Source organism: Borostomias antarcticus (genome assembly GCF_949987555.1).
Source record: "Borostomias antarcticus genome assembly, chromosome: 5".
In the NCBI taxonomy this organism is placed as follows: Eukaryota; Metazoa; Chordata; class Actinopteri; order Stomiiformes; family Stomiidae; genus Borostomias; species Borostomias antarcticus.
Genome location: NC_140238.1, coordinates 16,036,948 through 16,051,346, shown reverse-complemented (window position 1 = coordinate 16,051,346; position 14,399 = coordinate 16,036,948).

The window sequence follows — 14,399 nt, the reverse complement described above, 5'->3', positions numbered from 1 at the left end:
TCTGGCTCGATGGGCGGATGGCAGACCAAGGGAGAGCGGAGTGTTGTTGTTGGTCTTTTCGTCTTCCAGACAACCGGATACTGAAAATCCAGCAGTTACGATTTACGGCAGTCGAAAAATAGTGTCGAAAATGTAAACAATACCTACCTGGATAGTAGGCGCGCTTATCAAAACATACAAGACAGAGCCGAACTCAAAATTGTAAAATAAACTTCACTCATAGAAGGCCAACATTATAAAGATCTAAAAACAGTTGGAGAAGTGTCCAAAACTGACCGCATCTCAACCTATGAGACAAAAGTCACACTGAGCCGGCAAAAAATAGCGCTAAACAAACACAAAGACAGAACAACCCCGTTCAGGGACAAAACAGATACTCCGGAGATTAGCTGGTAATCGCACTCACTGCGAACTTCAACCCTTTGGAAATCACACTCACTGCGACCTTCAACTATTTGGAAATCGCACTGTCTGCTAACTTCAACAGGTCCCCCTCTGTGCTAATTCTGGAACATCGAACCAAAACAACCCAAACGTTATCATAGAAGTGCACTCTCACTTCTTAACAACAGCCGACAAACAATCTAAACTTTATCATCAACTGCAAGGGAGCGAGTCACAAGACCAAAATTACACCTCTTCTGAAGAGAGCCCTGGTAAACGAAACAAGGACGAAGTCAGAGAACAATGCAATATCACCAATCCTAAAATGCCACTGTTAAAAACAACACCTTAGATCGCCACCAACTCCCCCGGGGGCTTTGTTTTTACAACAACCCAGACCAACACAATCCAAAACGAAAACAAGGCAAATACCACTCAAAACCATAAAAGGATTCGTTCAAAATGTACCTGTGAGTTCAGGAAGCCAGTGGAAGAAAGGGGGAAATAATCTCATCGTGCGCTCTGGCGCACGAGAGAAGATTGGTGTTCCAAAACCCACTAAGGATCCTGTTGAATATTGTTGATTTTCAGAGAAATGCCTTTTAATATGATCCTGTTAGCTATTTCCTAATTATGATGATTGACCTCTGAGTATGGCTGTCGGCTTGAGTTTTCGGTAAGCAACGGTGTCCCTCTTCCATAGACTTATGAGATAAAGACATTCAGGGCTGGTACACTCTGGGCCAAACCATTGTTGTGGTTAGAGATAAAGGCCTGGGGCCTCATATATCAAAGAGCGTGTAAATTCAGGTGTAAAAGAGGGCGTACGACAAAAACGAGAAAAGGGCGAACTGCCGCGTACGACGAGAATATTTACACGCTTTTCGGATCTGTCAAACATGGCGTACACGCTGCTGCGCCGATTCCTCAAAGAAAAATCCGACGGTGTCGTAGAAGACAGCGGACGTGCACGCGCCTCGTGTTCCGCCCTCTCCACGCCCAAATTCAACCATATATGGTCAAAACTATGACAGCGCACAACGTGGATACCCGGAAGGAACCGACATAATATAGCGTGGAGCAACGGCAAGACAATTACGTTTATGGAAAAACGCGGAAAGAAGATAAACTTTTCGGAGACGGAGGTGCATGTGCTTGTTGGTGAGGTCCACGCGAGGAAACAAATCATCTTCGGACGGTAAGCTTTTTGTACTAGCCTACATTTGTCTGATTGCTCCTACAGTTTAGGTAGCCTACTGTACGTTTCGTGCATCCTGTATTTGGCGTAGGCTACACGGACATTCTGTATTATGTGGCTGTGAGGAAAGCAAACATTCTGTGGTAGGCTATGATTGATTTAGGACCAAAAACAGGGAACGATAACCCAGATGACCACTTCATAATGTTAGACCACATTAAACATTTTCCCCTCTGGGAAATTAAGACTCTCATCTAAATCACCCGGTAAATCACAGCATTTATTTGACTGCCAACAAAAAAACATATCAAATGAATATGGCTGCACAATGAAATGTTTAATGCATAATAAGGTGTACAGCCAAACTCAAAGAAAATGACTGAAATTGTTTCTCCAGACTCTGACGTGGGGTGGGACTCAGAGGAGGGGGAGTCTGCAGTGGTCCTTGACCTGACGGTCGTGCCCCCGCCGGTTGCAGCCTCCACATCCAGCGCCACGACCTCCAGTGCCTCCAGCGCGCCGGCCTCCACCTCCAGTGCCATCTCCAGCGCCTCCGTCTCCACCGCCCACGCCTCCACCTCCGGCTGCCAGCGTCCCTGCCTCAAGGGTCTCTGAGGGCTGGGCTTCCTCTCAGACGCTTTGGAGGCTCATGACCCTAGAGGCCCAGAGGGACATGGCAGAAGGGATTGGGGCAGTTGTGGGGCAGTTGTGCATCAGTTGGTGGAGGTCACCACACTACACCACCAGAGCCAACAGGACATCCTCACTGCACTTCATTCCCTCACACATGCTGTCACGGACCTCACACTGTCACTCACTACCACACTCACGGACCTCACACAGTCACTCACTACCACACTCAAGGACCTCACACAGTCACTCACTACCACACTCACGGACCTCACACAGTCACTCACTACCACACTCACGGACCTCACACAGTCACTCACTACCACACTCACGGACCTCACACATTCACTCACAAACGCACTCACACACCTCACACAGTCACCCACCAACAGACAATAAAATGGTAAAAATGTGAACCTTACTTGTTTGTGTCTTCATAGATGGCGCATGACCTCAGTGTGGGCCCTTTGGCCCCGCTGGTAAACCTCATGACGGGGAGGGGGCTGAGGGCTTGGGTCCTCATTTTGTGGTGGGGTCTTGACTGGTTCTCATTCTTATCAGCTTTGAATATATATCTTGGCAAACATAACAGAATGATGTACAAGGAGGGGACAGATACCTAGTGAAAGTACTATTGGTTGCTAGTAAAAAGACAATAATGAGGGCTTGGTATAAGGTGGAACCCCCAACCAAGGAGCAGTGGTGGGTGTTGTGGAGGAGATTTATGAGATTTATTTATGCATTGAGGATGCAGGAAGGAAAGTTTGAAGGGAGATGGGAAAAATGGATGGATTATAGAAGGAAGTGTGATGATACCACTAATATTAAAATTATCATATTTGAGTAAGAGAAAAAAGCTGCATGGATGGAAGTACCCATAAGCTGTTATTGTATGTTTTTATGTTTTATTGTATTGTCGTTGTATGGATGGAAAATGCTAATAAAGATTAAAGTAAAAAAGACAAAGAATATGTATCTTGGCTATGCACACACCAACAAGCCAGCCGTCACGAGCAGCGCCTGCCTCCAGTCTAGCCCCTACCCTGCTGTGCGCCAGGATGAATGAGTCATGCGTGGAGCCAGGCCACCGTGCCACTACAATTGTGATGAGCATGTCGGCGTCACATATGATTTGGGTATTTATAGTGTGCACATTTTTGCGATTCACATAGACGTATTCATTCACTGATGGTGCCCTTATGTGGGTGCAGTCGCCATCGCCGTCACCTCTTTGGAGTTCTATCTCGGCCAGTAGGCCGAGTAGCGCCGGATTCATTTAGGCTCGCATTACGCACAGGAGGACTGTCATTTATATGCTTACCAAACAGCAAACAGGTCCACATGATCACATATTAATGACAATCTAATTGGTCAATTATTGCCGTTTGATGGAGTGCCTGCATTAGGTGTGTGACATATTGCGCAGAAAGGTTTGGGACAGCGCATAGGTTCAGTTTGGGGAACAAATCCATATCGGACCATTAATGAGCCGGTTAGAGGACACGTCTAATCTTGCATTGCGATTTATGTTTGTGCTGAATTGGGCTATTAGCCTACATGATTGTGCGTTCATAAACTTTCGCTCTTATTCTCTCCATCAAACATTGTAATTCACCGACGCACCACCTGCGTCGCCAGTTCCCCCTGTGTTCAAAAAGGGTGTAGAAAACCGTGTAAATCGGTACGACAAGTTGAGAGGTGTCCTAAAAGCGCGTAGAAAGGCGACTAAATATCCGCCCTTTTGGCTTGATAGGTCGCGCTGTGGGGGGGGGGGAAATGGCGTACGCCTGAAATCGCGGAAAAGACTGTGTAAAAGAAGTTGATACCTCAGTGATATATGAGGCCCCTGGGCGCCGAGGCGGCGTAGGTTAATGGGACAAAACAAGGCCACAGAAGAGACCAGAGACAGTCTTATCGGAGAAGAGACGAGGGAGGGGGGACACTCAAACCACATAAGAACGTTGCAACGAGACCAATGCTTTGATTTGGGTTCAGACAGCATACAGAGAGGTCAACTGTACATTAGGCATGCCATCGTCTTTTGTATGTCAAAACTTCTGGAATAAACCGCTTTTGCTGGGGCTCAAATCCCGTGTTGGAGAGATTCATTTGGAACACCTGAGAAAGGAGACACTGGACTGTGTGGTATATTAGGAGATTGGGGGTCCGTCTTTTATTGGAAACAAGAAAACACAACGCAGAGCTAATCAAGGACAATAATAAAAGACAAAGAGATTCAACAATTGGTGCCGTGACCCGGATCGGACATCCAAAACCTGGACGAGCCCCAAGGACCGGTCGAGCAGACAGCCGCAGCCGTGAAGCAGGGGACGCCTTGTCAGCAGCTGTGACCTGATCGGCCCCAGAGACCAAACTAGACTGGGTGAGTGGGTTGGATGTCCCGATCCTAAAGAACCAATCAGTAAATCTAAGAATGCCACACATAGTCTCTCAACACGTAAAACAAAACCAGTGCTGGATGTAAATGTATGTCTATATGTAGCTACATGTCTTATGTTTGTAATGCCAAGGTATCTGCCAAGGTGCGTGCATTTGTTATGTGAAGTAGACCACTTCTCTATATGTAACCTTTAAGGACAGCCTGTGGTAGACAGGAAATTGCCTTAAGGAAGACCAGCAGGATATTGGACATCCTGGGGTGCCGATCGCATGAAATACTGCATACAGGTGTGTAAGGCCCCTTAAGACTTTCTTAAGGAAGACCAGCAGGATATTGGACATCCTGGGGTGCCTATCGCATGAAATACTGCGTACAGGTGTGTAAGGCCCCTTAAGACTTTCTTAAGGAAGACCAGCAGGGTTATCACCCTGGGGTTGCTCTCCCACGCGAGAAATCGGTGGAGGGTATTTCACTTCTAAGGACTCCGCAGTCCTTGAGAAGGCCCCCGTGAAAGACCGGGGTTTGTTGGATGGGTTTGTGTTGTATGTGTATTGTCGCACATGGATTCTAGATGTGTATGTATGTATGCATAGGCCTATGTACATGTGTATATATACACAGTCTAGGGAAGCGGTTTGGTTAGGTCCCTGTAATAAAATCATACTGTGTGAACCAAGACCTTATCTGCTCCAGCGGAGTGCTGGAGCCGTTCCTTCTCGCTCCCGACTCAGCCCCTCCCTTACACAGCCACAGAGCCAAACTACAGTAAGCCAGTCGCTTGACTATCAGTGAGAGCAGAGTAGGCTTAGGGAGGGGAGTCGGAGGAGGAGATAGAACACCGTCAATGACGGTCGGAGGTGTGTCTCATCTTACCAAAGTGAGCCCGTCCCACTGAGGGGGGCGGGGCTGACAATGCCGTCAGATGAGGACAGAAATGACGAGAGGTTAAAGGAGGAGCCCAAGTTTTCCGCCCCCTCCTCACAAGCTCAGGAGACAGAGGAGGGATCGTACTGTAGATGTAACACTCCCACCAGCTGTTTCGAACTGGCGCCCCCTACGACCGGGGGGTGTTACTGTCAGTACAGATGGCAATCTAGAATGCTGGTCGGCTAGTGTAAAATATCCATGCGATGTAGGTGATGTGAACATGGCTCAGGCCAGTCACCCGTTGGTCGGTGACACTCTAACTAAAGCAATCACCACCAAGGTCAAGAGAGTAGAGGAGAAAGCCAGAGCTCCACAGATCCCATTCAGAGCTAGGGATGACAAACGAGAACGCTGTCATCTTTGTGGGAGCAGAAGCTCAGAGAACAGCTTTCACCCTCACACGGCTCCCCCATTATTCAAAAGCTGATGCCGCTCCGTGGCCAAGGCCGCTCTGTTACAAAAGCCAGGAGGCCTGGGTGTAACAACCACCTTGAACGGAAGCCAAAACATGTAGAGTTTCTCCTCGATGCGAGGGGGGGGGGGTGGCCACCACCGTCACTCCTCATCGCTGTCTGGAGGGAACCGACACCATGGTGAGAGAGCAAGGCATGCATGCATTGGTGATGGAGGGGAAGCCTATTTTTGGGTGAGAAAAACCAGGCCATTCCTGCGGGAATTGGGATCGGTGTCTCTCACGACCTCTGTGTGTGTGGGACCGGTAGGATTACCCCTACTGGGCCTTGAGGTGTTAACAGATAGATTCATCCCCTCAGTTCCCACAAGGGAAAGTTAAATGGAGTTGGGTAAACAAACCTGACTTGGCAGAGTTGCCAATCTGGGCAAAAGACAGAAGTGATAGAAGATTTCTGAAGAAACTCACAGGGCCTCCAACAGCCCAGCGTGGCCTGTGTTGAAACCTTCAGGCGCCTCTGTGTGAGTGACCAATGAGTATGGGGATAAGATAGAGCCCCTGGTGGAGACCGGTCCACCATTTGCAGTGCCTTGAATCCTGAACACCAGTGGGTTTCAGTCATCAACATGACACAAGGCTTAGCGTCCCTCTTGCAGAAGAGGTGCAACCAGGGACAGCTTTTAATATTGATGGAGATCAATATCAGTTCACTTGAACGCCACTTGGGTTTACACAGCTTCCCACACACCTATCATCAGGTGTTGCGTAATCACCTACGCGAAATGTCTCCCATCACTTTCCACTTAAAGGGCAAGACTGCAAACATCCGTGTAGTCAGTCGGTATGCACATGGCATGACTTTGGAGAACTTTGGAAACAGAGAGGTTTCCTGTCAGCATTTAGGGACGCCCATTAAGAAGGGAGAGTTGGTTAGGGAGCTCATGGAGGCCATCCGCCTTCCAAAAGGTGACAGTGATTAAGGACACTCTCATGGAGTTTGAGTCGAGGTAACACTCTGGTTGACCAAGCAGCAGAACAGACAGCTCGTGACAGAGATACCATACAAGCACATTTGTCCTCAGCCCAACCTGCACCCCCGTATCAGATTGATACTGTCACTGACCACAAGGTGATGCAGGCAGAGACTGAGAGGGGGGAGGTGTGGACATGGATGGAGAATGGGGCAGAAATGGACTCAGACGAGTGTGGCGACAAGGTCAGAAATTGGTTGCACCACAACGGTTGCTCCCTTATCTGCCAACACAGATTCACTTCACTGTTCTTATCATCCTCAGAGTAGTGGACACAGACTGAAAGAATGAACCGTGTCATCAAGGGGAGACTCACAAAGTCATCAGGAGGGCGTGATTTGGCCCGCCGCTTTGAGTCTCGTGCTTTGCTCCATTCGAGCAACACAATCAGGAGATGGGCTTTAGCCCTTTCGAGGTCATCTGTGGCAGGCAGATGTTCATCTCACTAGTGAGGTGTTGAGTGGTTACTGTGAGTAATTGAGCATGGCTGTGGCCAGGGCCCACAAACAGGTGCTGGCAGTATGGAGCGAGATCCCCAAGGGGGGGACAGGCTCTAATCCCAGGCCAGTACGTAATGATAAAGAGGTTTTCAAAGAAGAGAAATTAGATGCGAAGTGGGAGGAGCCTTATCAGATCTGGCTCATCACCCGCACAGCAGTTAAGGTAGTAGGGAAACCCAACTGGAGCCAAGCTAGTCAATGCAAGGTGGTAGCACCACCAGACACAGATTAGACTGAGTACACCTCAAAGCGAACACACCCTTGTAGTATTGAATTGGATAAATTGATGAGCCAACCATTCCAGACTTAAAAACATCGGGGTAGAATAGCGTCCAGGCTTAGCACCGCAAAACTAGGGACAGTCGTGGCAGCTGTTGTTCGAGCAGAGTCCTTGAGCTAAAGAACCATCCGTCTAGCGGTGGGGGTCGACTCGGGATGAAGACGACAACTTAGAGAATTACGACGTAATGCTCTATACCTGTGCCCACTGCTCGGATGACTGTAGCGCTGCTAAAGGGACAGGAGAATGGGTGCTAAGACCGCAGGCAGGCTTAAAACTGACCTTCCCGGAAGGTCACAGTCTGGAGTAGGGCGGGGGGCTCTTCTAGAAATAGGATAATGAAACAATAAGGATTTTGTGAAACCATAATCTCTAGATCTAGTCTGAGTGAGAGAGAGTGAGAGATATGCTATTACAATCAGAGTTGTGGAATGAATGATACTGTCACAGTTTTCTTGTGTTTTTCTGTGCTAACAGGTGGAGTTGGAGAGAAGGACTTCCGGGTTGACTTGGGACACGGGTGTACAACGTGTGCTGGAGTTCAGCAGGGAGGACTACACTACTCCGGGTGGAGACGTCGACAGACCAAGATGGGACATTTGAACTTTCACACCACACAATAACCACATCTTCCATTTACAGCTTGCTGGTCAGGGACAGGACGTGGAGGGTGTGGGTCATTGTCATTCTTTGATTAAAAACTCCAGGTTGCACTTGAGATATACTCATGAAACGGAGACAGGGGTATTGGGACGTGTATTTTGTTAAAAAGGTCATTTATTTCTGGGTCGGGGACACTCGGATTTTGAGTAAATTTTCCTTTCACAGCAGAGATACACACAGCAATTAAAGAACGTCTCTCAGGGAGAAGACACGTCGATTCAAACTCACAGACTAGATTTGGGTGGTTTCAAGTTGCTATCATGAAGGGTTTGTGTCTTATCATCCTGTGGCTTTCCATGGTTAGACCAACACCGTCAGCCGTGGAAAACCTTGCTTTGAAATTGGGCTTATGAGGTAGCTACGTCAGTCAAGAATGTGTCATCATGTTTGTGTGTATGCAGATCCCAGACTCCCAAGCGAGCGGAGTGCCTCAAATGGCACACCCCTTTAACTCTACTTTAATGCTACGATACATCAACTGTTCCAGGGAAGTGTAGTTGAGAAAAATGAAGTATTTGCCAAAGCCCAGGTTCGCTCAAAAATAGGTTCAGTCAGATTTATTAAGAAAACAATATGATTGCAAACGGACCTCAAGATAAAACACAGAGTGGTTCACCAACAGAAGTAAATCAGCTCGCCAAATATTCTCCTTATATCTGCTCAAACCAACGATGTGGTGCAGCCGACATTTGATTGGCTGAGTCGTCTATACGTCTTCGTAAGGTGACGGATATCACACAGTGGTCGAGGGATGGAACGCACTTTGAATATGAACAAAGAAAACAAAAGGTCTGAGCCAGGACGGGGAAGACGAAGGTGTGGCCCTTCTGACTTAAACAAAGAGAGGAGGAAGAGCGAGGTAGAGGAGGTGTTTACAATTACAAAAGAGAGAGAGAAACAAAAGGTTGAGGTGTTTACTATAGCAAAAGGCAGGGGACTGGATGAATAGGTATTGAAAGAAAAGATATGAATCTGAATAGTCTTGAGACTAGGTGTAAAATTCCATGACAACTCCCACATCTGTGGCTGAACAACCACATAAAATATATACATCAGATATAAAATAAGCATAATCAAAAAAAATCAATTACAAACACAAAATTGTAAAAACTCTATGCTATACATGTGGAAAGGAAGTAATCTCTCCACTAGGTGGAGCAAGAATAAAAAGAACAAAAATAGATTATTTTCTTTCCACATGCAAATCACGCACCAAAACTCCTTGTTTCAGAAATATGACAGGAAACAAGGTAAAAAAGATGACATGATTATATACTATTTATAGTCTAAAAGTGGACAACCATTCACCAAAAAACCTTGATTTTAAAGTTTGAACAAGGCAAAAAGATGAAATGGTTACCAGTGTAAGAAGGGCAAAAAACCTCTTGGTCAATTTAGAGGAAAAACCCAAACTTATTTATCAATTCATGTTTCAACCATTGTAACTCTTGTAAACAAATATGATATTTTTTCAAGATAATTTCAAAGTTCATTCACTCTTGTTGTGAATAATCGCATGTAATGTCCTATGGATCATAGCTTCCATGTTTGCGTCTCTGAATGTTTAATGTAGGTTCCAGTTGTGTGCGGTTAGAGGTGCAGTCATTGCTGTTGAGATTGTCCACGTTGTCATACCACAACCACGAGAAGGAGGTGACCGGCAAGGTCAGTCTCCGATTGCTCATCAGAGGAGAGGACAGTGTGGCGGTGACCGTCAAGGTCACTCTCCGATTGCTCATCAGAGGAGAGGAGAGTGTGGCGGTGACTGCTTTGCCCTTGAGATCTCTGGTTCGGCTGCATGGACCGTCCTCTCAGCTACTTTTGACAGCTATTCCACACAGGCCAGAATGTCCTGGTGCTGATTGTTCCATCTTTGACGGGTAGGTTCATCCCGCAACATCTACTTCTCTTCCATGTTTTCTGGCCTGTTCTCAGGCTGCTCATCTGCTCCTGGTAGTCTCTTGTCTCCCCATTGGGCAGGTCTACATAGAGCGGTCAGCCAGCGAGCTCTCGGAAGGTGAGGAGGGAGTCCCTGTCCTGGTCCAGCAGGGTGAAGGTGCGGTGGGACACGGTGTCCGTGTGGACCCCACACAGCCAGGGCGCCAGCAGCACGTCCAGGCTCTTGAACTGAACCCGGTCCACACGGTACTGCTCCACATAGGGCCGGCCCGGGTCGTGCTGCTGGAGGGCCACCTCGGCGCTCCCGCTCCCCCAGTACAGGCTGATGAAGTGCTCCGTCTGTGGATCCACAGATGAGAGAGACAAGAGACAAAACAGAAGAGCAAAAGGAGAGTCCTCTGGTCTGGTTTCCCTGTTCCCCTCTTTGGTCAGGAACGGTTATCAGCAGTCTGTTGGAGATACTCAGAAACATGGTTAAGTGCAAGCTCCTCTTCTGCATTTGAGGACAGAGTATTGGGCCCGCTTCGGACAAAATGGTCTCTTCCCTATGTCATACTTATCTGTCGCTCACGGTGAGTTGGTGACATGGCGTTGGCCCTGCATTCCACGAACCACCGTCTCCTGGTTCGGCATTCACCCATCACTCCCGGAATGACAGTTGTCTGTAAAAACACTCAGAAAAAACACTCAGACCCGATGAATGTGCCTCAAACTATAAACATGAGATATTTAACATAACCATTTAAAAATATATAATTGGGTTAGGAGATGCTGTATGCAGATTAAGACACTGACAAATATGAACCTTCTGTTCCTTTTGCACAGCTGTTCTATCTGACGGTCCCTCCTGGCCTAGTCATGACTGTAATGGGTTGTTCACTCCAGCAGGTGGCGCCGAATCCCAGGTTGCAGGATTCTCCCTTTCAATTTGCCTGCGGTAGCTGTGACATTCTCTAATCCAGTGATCCGGTTCACCACAATGAAAACATGCGTCAGTTCTGTTTCCGTTTTCGTTTCCCTCCCTCGGTTTCATCCTGTAGTCCATTCTGTTTCTATCCCTACGATTCTTGTTCATGTGACGACCCTGTGGTCGTTGTTCTCTCTCTGGTCTCTCGGACTGGTTTTCTATCTGTTCCAGTTGAGCGGCTTGTAACTTGGCTGTACCTAACTTAATTTCTTTCGCCTCCCTTTGTTCAATGTGAACGCGAAGCCGCTCCGCATACCGGAAATGGTCAACAACTTCCTCGAGCGAAGTTGACTCCCAGGTGTGGCAACACATCCTAACTTGGTCAGACAAAGAGGAGAGAGAGTTATTCATCAACTGTTGTTTTAGAATTTTCTTATAATCGGCGTTCGCTTTGTCCATGCCACTGTGTGACGCGAAGACTGATTCCAGTCTTTCCCAAAATTTCTCGAACTGCTCATCGGATTGTTGTTTACAAAATGTGATACGGTCCCAATCCATTTTCTTTGGGAATCGAGTTTTGATTCTGTTCAACAGCGCAGTGTTTTGGTCGGCAAAATCGGCATGAGAAAAAGGCAACGTAATGTCAAACGGATCTTTCACATCGACCCATTTTAACCCAAGGCATTGTCTCATGATCATGGCGATTTCCTCTGCGTGAGGCTCATACATTCGAACTAAACTCTTAAAAAGATTTTCAAACTCGTCAATGTCTTTGGTTGGATCGGGCAAGGTTCTAGCTACATCACGCAGTTCATCAGAACGCCATGGTCTGTACACTCTGATCTCAGGGGTCCAGGCCGCGTGGCCATCTGCATCATCTATCTGAGACGGTCGGGGATTAGGGTTCGGGCATCGTACCATTGGGGCTAGGAGTTGCGGTTCCTCCAGACTATTACTAGCTAGTTGTAGTTGTTCCAAATTTAACTTAGCCTCAGATATGGCTCTAGCCAACTCTTTCTTCCTTTCCTGTTCTTGCTTAGTGTAACATCTAGTCGAAGATGCTATAGAATGGACGGGAGAAGAGGCTGGTCCTGGAGGTACACGTTGGTCGGGGGAAAGGGGCGCATTTAATTCGTATTGCGGAGGCGCCTGCATGGCCGGGGAAAACAGATCGGGTGGCGCAGAGGCAATACTGTGAGGGGATACGGCAGAGAGAGAAGGGACGTGGCTAATAATGGCGGGGGCATTGTTAGGGGGTGTGATCACGGCGCAACGAGTCGAGGGGGAAAAATCTAGGTCAGAGTGATTCGATGGGGGAAGCGGCGGAGACGCCGTTGGCTGTATAGCTTCATTGTATCTTTTCTCTGACTTCAAAAAACCTTCCCGCGCTACTGACTCCCAAATTTTAAACGCTGCCCAATCGATGGCATTACCACTTTTCTTACCCAACTTAGTCTTCTCAAACGCTTCTAGTTGAGCCCTAATGTTGGCGAAAGCTTTAACGCTAAGAGTACCAGATGGAGACGGAAAACTGCTATTCTTATTCCATAACTGAATCTGCCAACAGGCACTAGCAGAATATTTTAGCGCAACAATTTTAGCCGGACCAGACAATTTGAGAATATCAAGTGGTGAGCTAGTAGCGGCACCCATTTTGCACCAAAATCGCTTACGAAAAAACAAAACAAAGGACACTCTCCCACACTCCTTCGTAACACGGAGATGAACGTCTCTCAGACTACTCACTAGCAGTTACGATTTACGGCCCTCAAAAACAGTGTCGGAAAAAAATAAAATAAACAGTACTTTTACCTGGAAAAAAATATAGGCGCGCTTAACAACACATACAAGACAGAGCCGAAACTCCAACAGTAAAACAGCAGACTAACACAAAGAACGACCAAAGAGGACAAAAAGAGGACGAACACACGACGAACACACAGGCCCACGTTTACAAGCATGCCCGGCTGCACCAGCCACTTGGTCAAAGCTAAAACTCGTTTAGGTTTACCAACCACCCGGGATCAAAGGGACAAACGCTTCTACCAGAAACGCGGGTCGGACACTACCAAACCACTCCCGTAGCTACCTCCGCTGAGAAAAAAAATACAACGGTACAACCTTCTACGACCGGTCAAAGGGAAAACCCGTTCTGTGCCAACTCTTTGGCGTATTAACTCAAAAACCGTTCTAAGCTGCAACCGATAAACAACCTTAATTGTACATCAACTGCAGGGGAACAAATTCACGAGACCAAACTCACACTTCTTCTGAATGGCATATACCCTCGTAACGAAACAAGGACGATGTCAAAGGACAATACAATATATAAATATATCTATTGTTGTTCACAACTCCTTATATGTTACTTAAAAAATACCCACGCCGGGGTTTCTGTTTTCAATAATCTAGACCAACACAATCTGACACGAAACCAAGGCAAATACCAAGCATGAAAGGATTCGTTTTTCAACGTACCGTGAGTTTAGCCGAGTGGAACCAGCGGCGGACTTCTCCGAACCAGTGCAATAGCGCAAAGAGAGAAGTTCCAGAGCTCGCTACTGCTCCGCACGTCTGCGTCCTTCGCTTCCACTCCAGGCGAATCTCACGGCAGTCGATCCCGTCCCGAGTCGCCAATTGTAGTTGAGAAAAATGAAGTATTTGCCAAAGCCCAGGTTCGCTCAAAAATAGGTTCAGTCAGATTTATTAAGAAAACAATACGATTGCAAACGGACCTCAAGATAAAACACAGAGTGGTTCACCAACAGAAGTAAATCAGCTCGCCAAATATTCTCCTTATATCTGCTCAAACCAACGATGTGGTGCAGCCGACATTTGATTGGCTGAGTCGTCTATACGTCATCGTAAGGTGACGGATATCACACAGTGGTCGAGGGATGAAACGCACTTTGAATATGAACAAAGAAAACAAAAGGTCTGAGCCAGGACGGGGAAGACGAAGGTGTGGCCCTTCTGACTTAAACAAAGAGAGGAGGAAGAGCGAGGTAGAGGAGGTGTTTACAATTACAAAAGAGAGAGAGAAACAAAAGGTTGAGGTGTTTACAATAGCAAAAGGCAGGGGACTGGATGAATAGGTATTGAAAGAAAAGATATGAATCTGAATAGTCTTGAGACTAGGTGTAAAATTCCATGACAGAAGTAGCAGA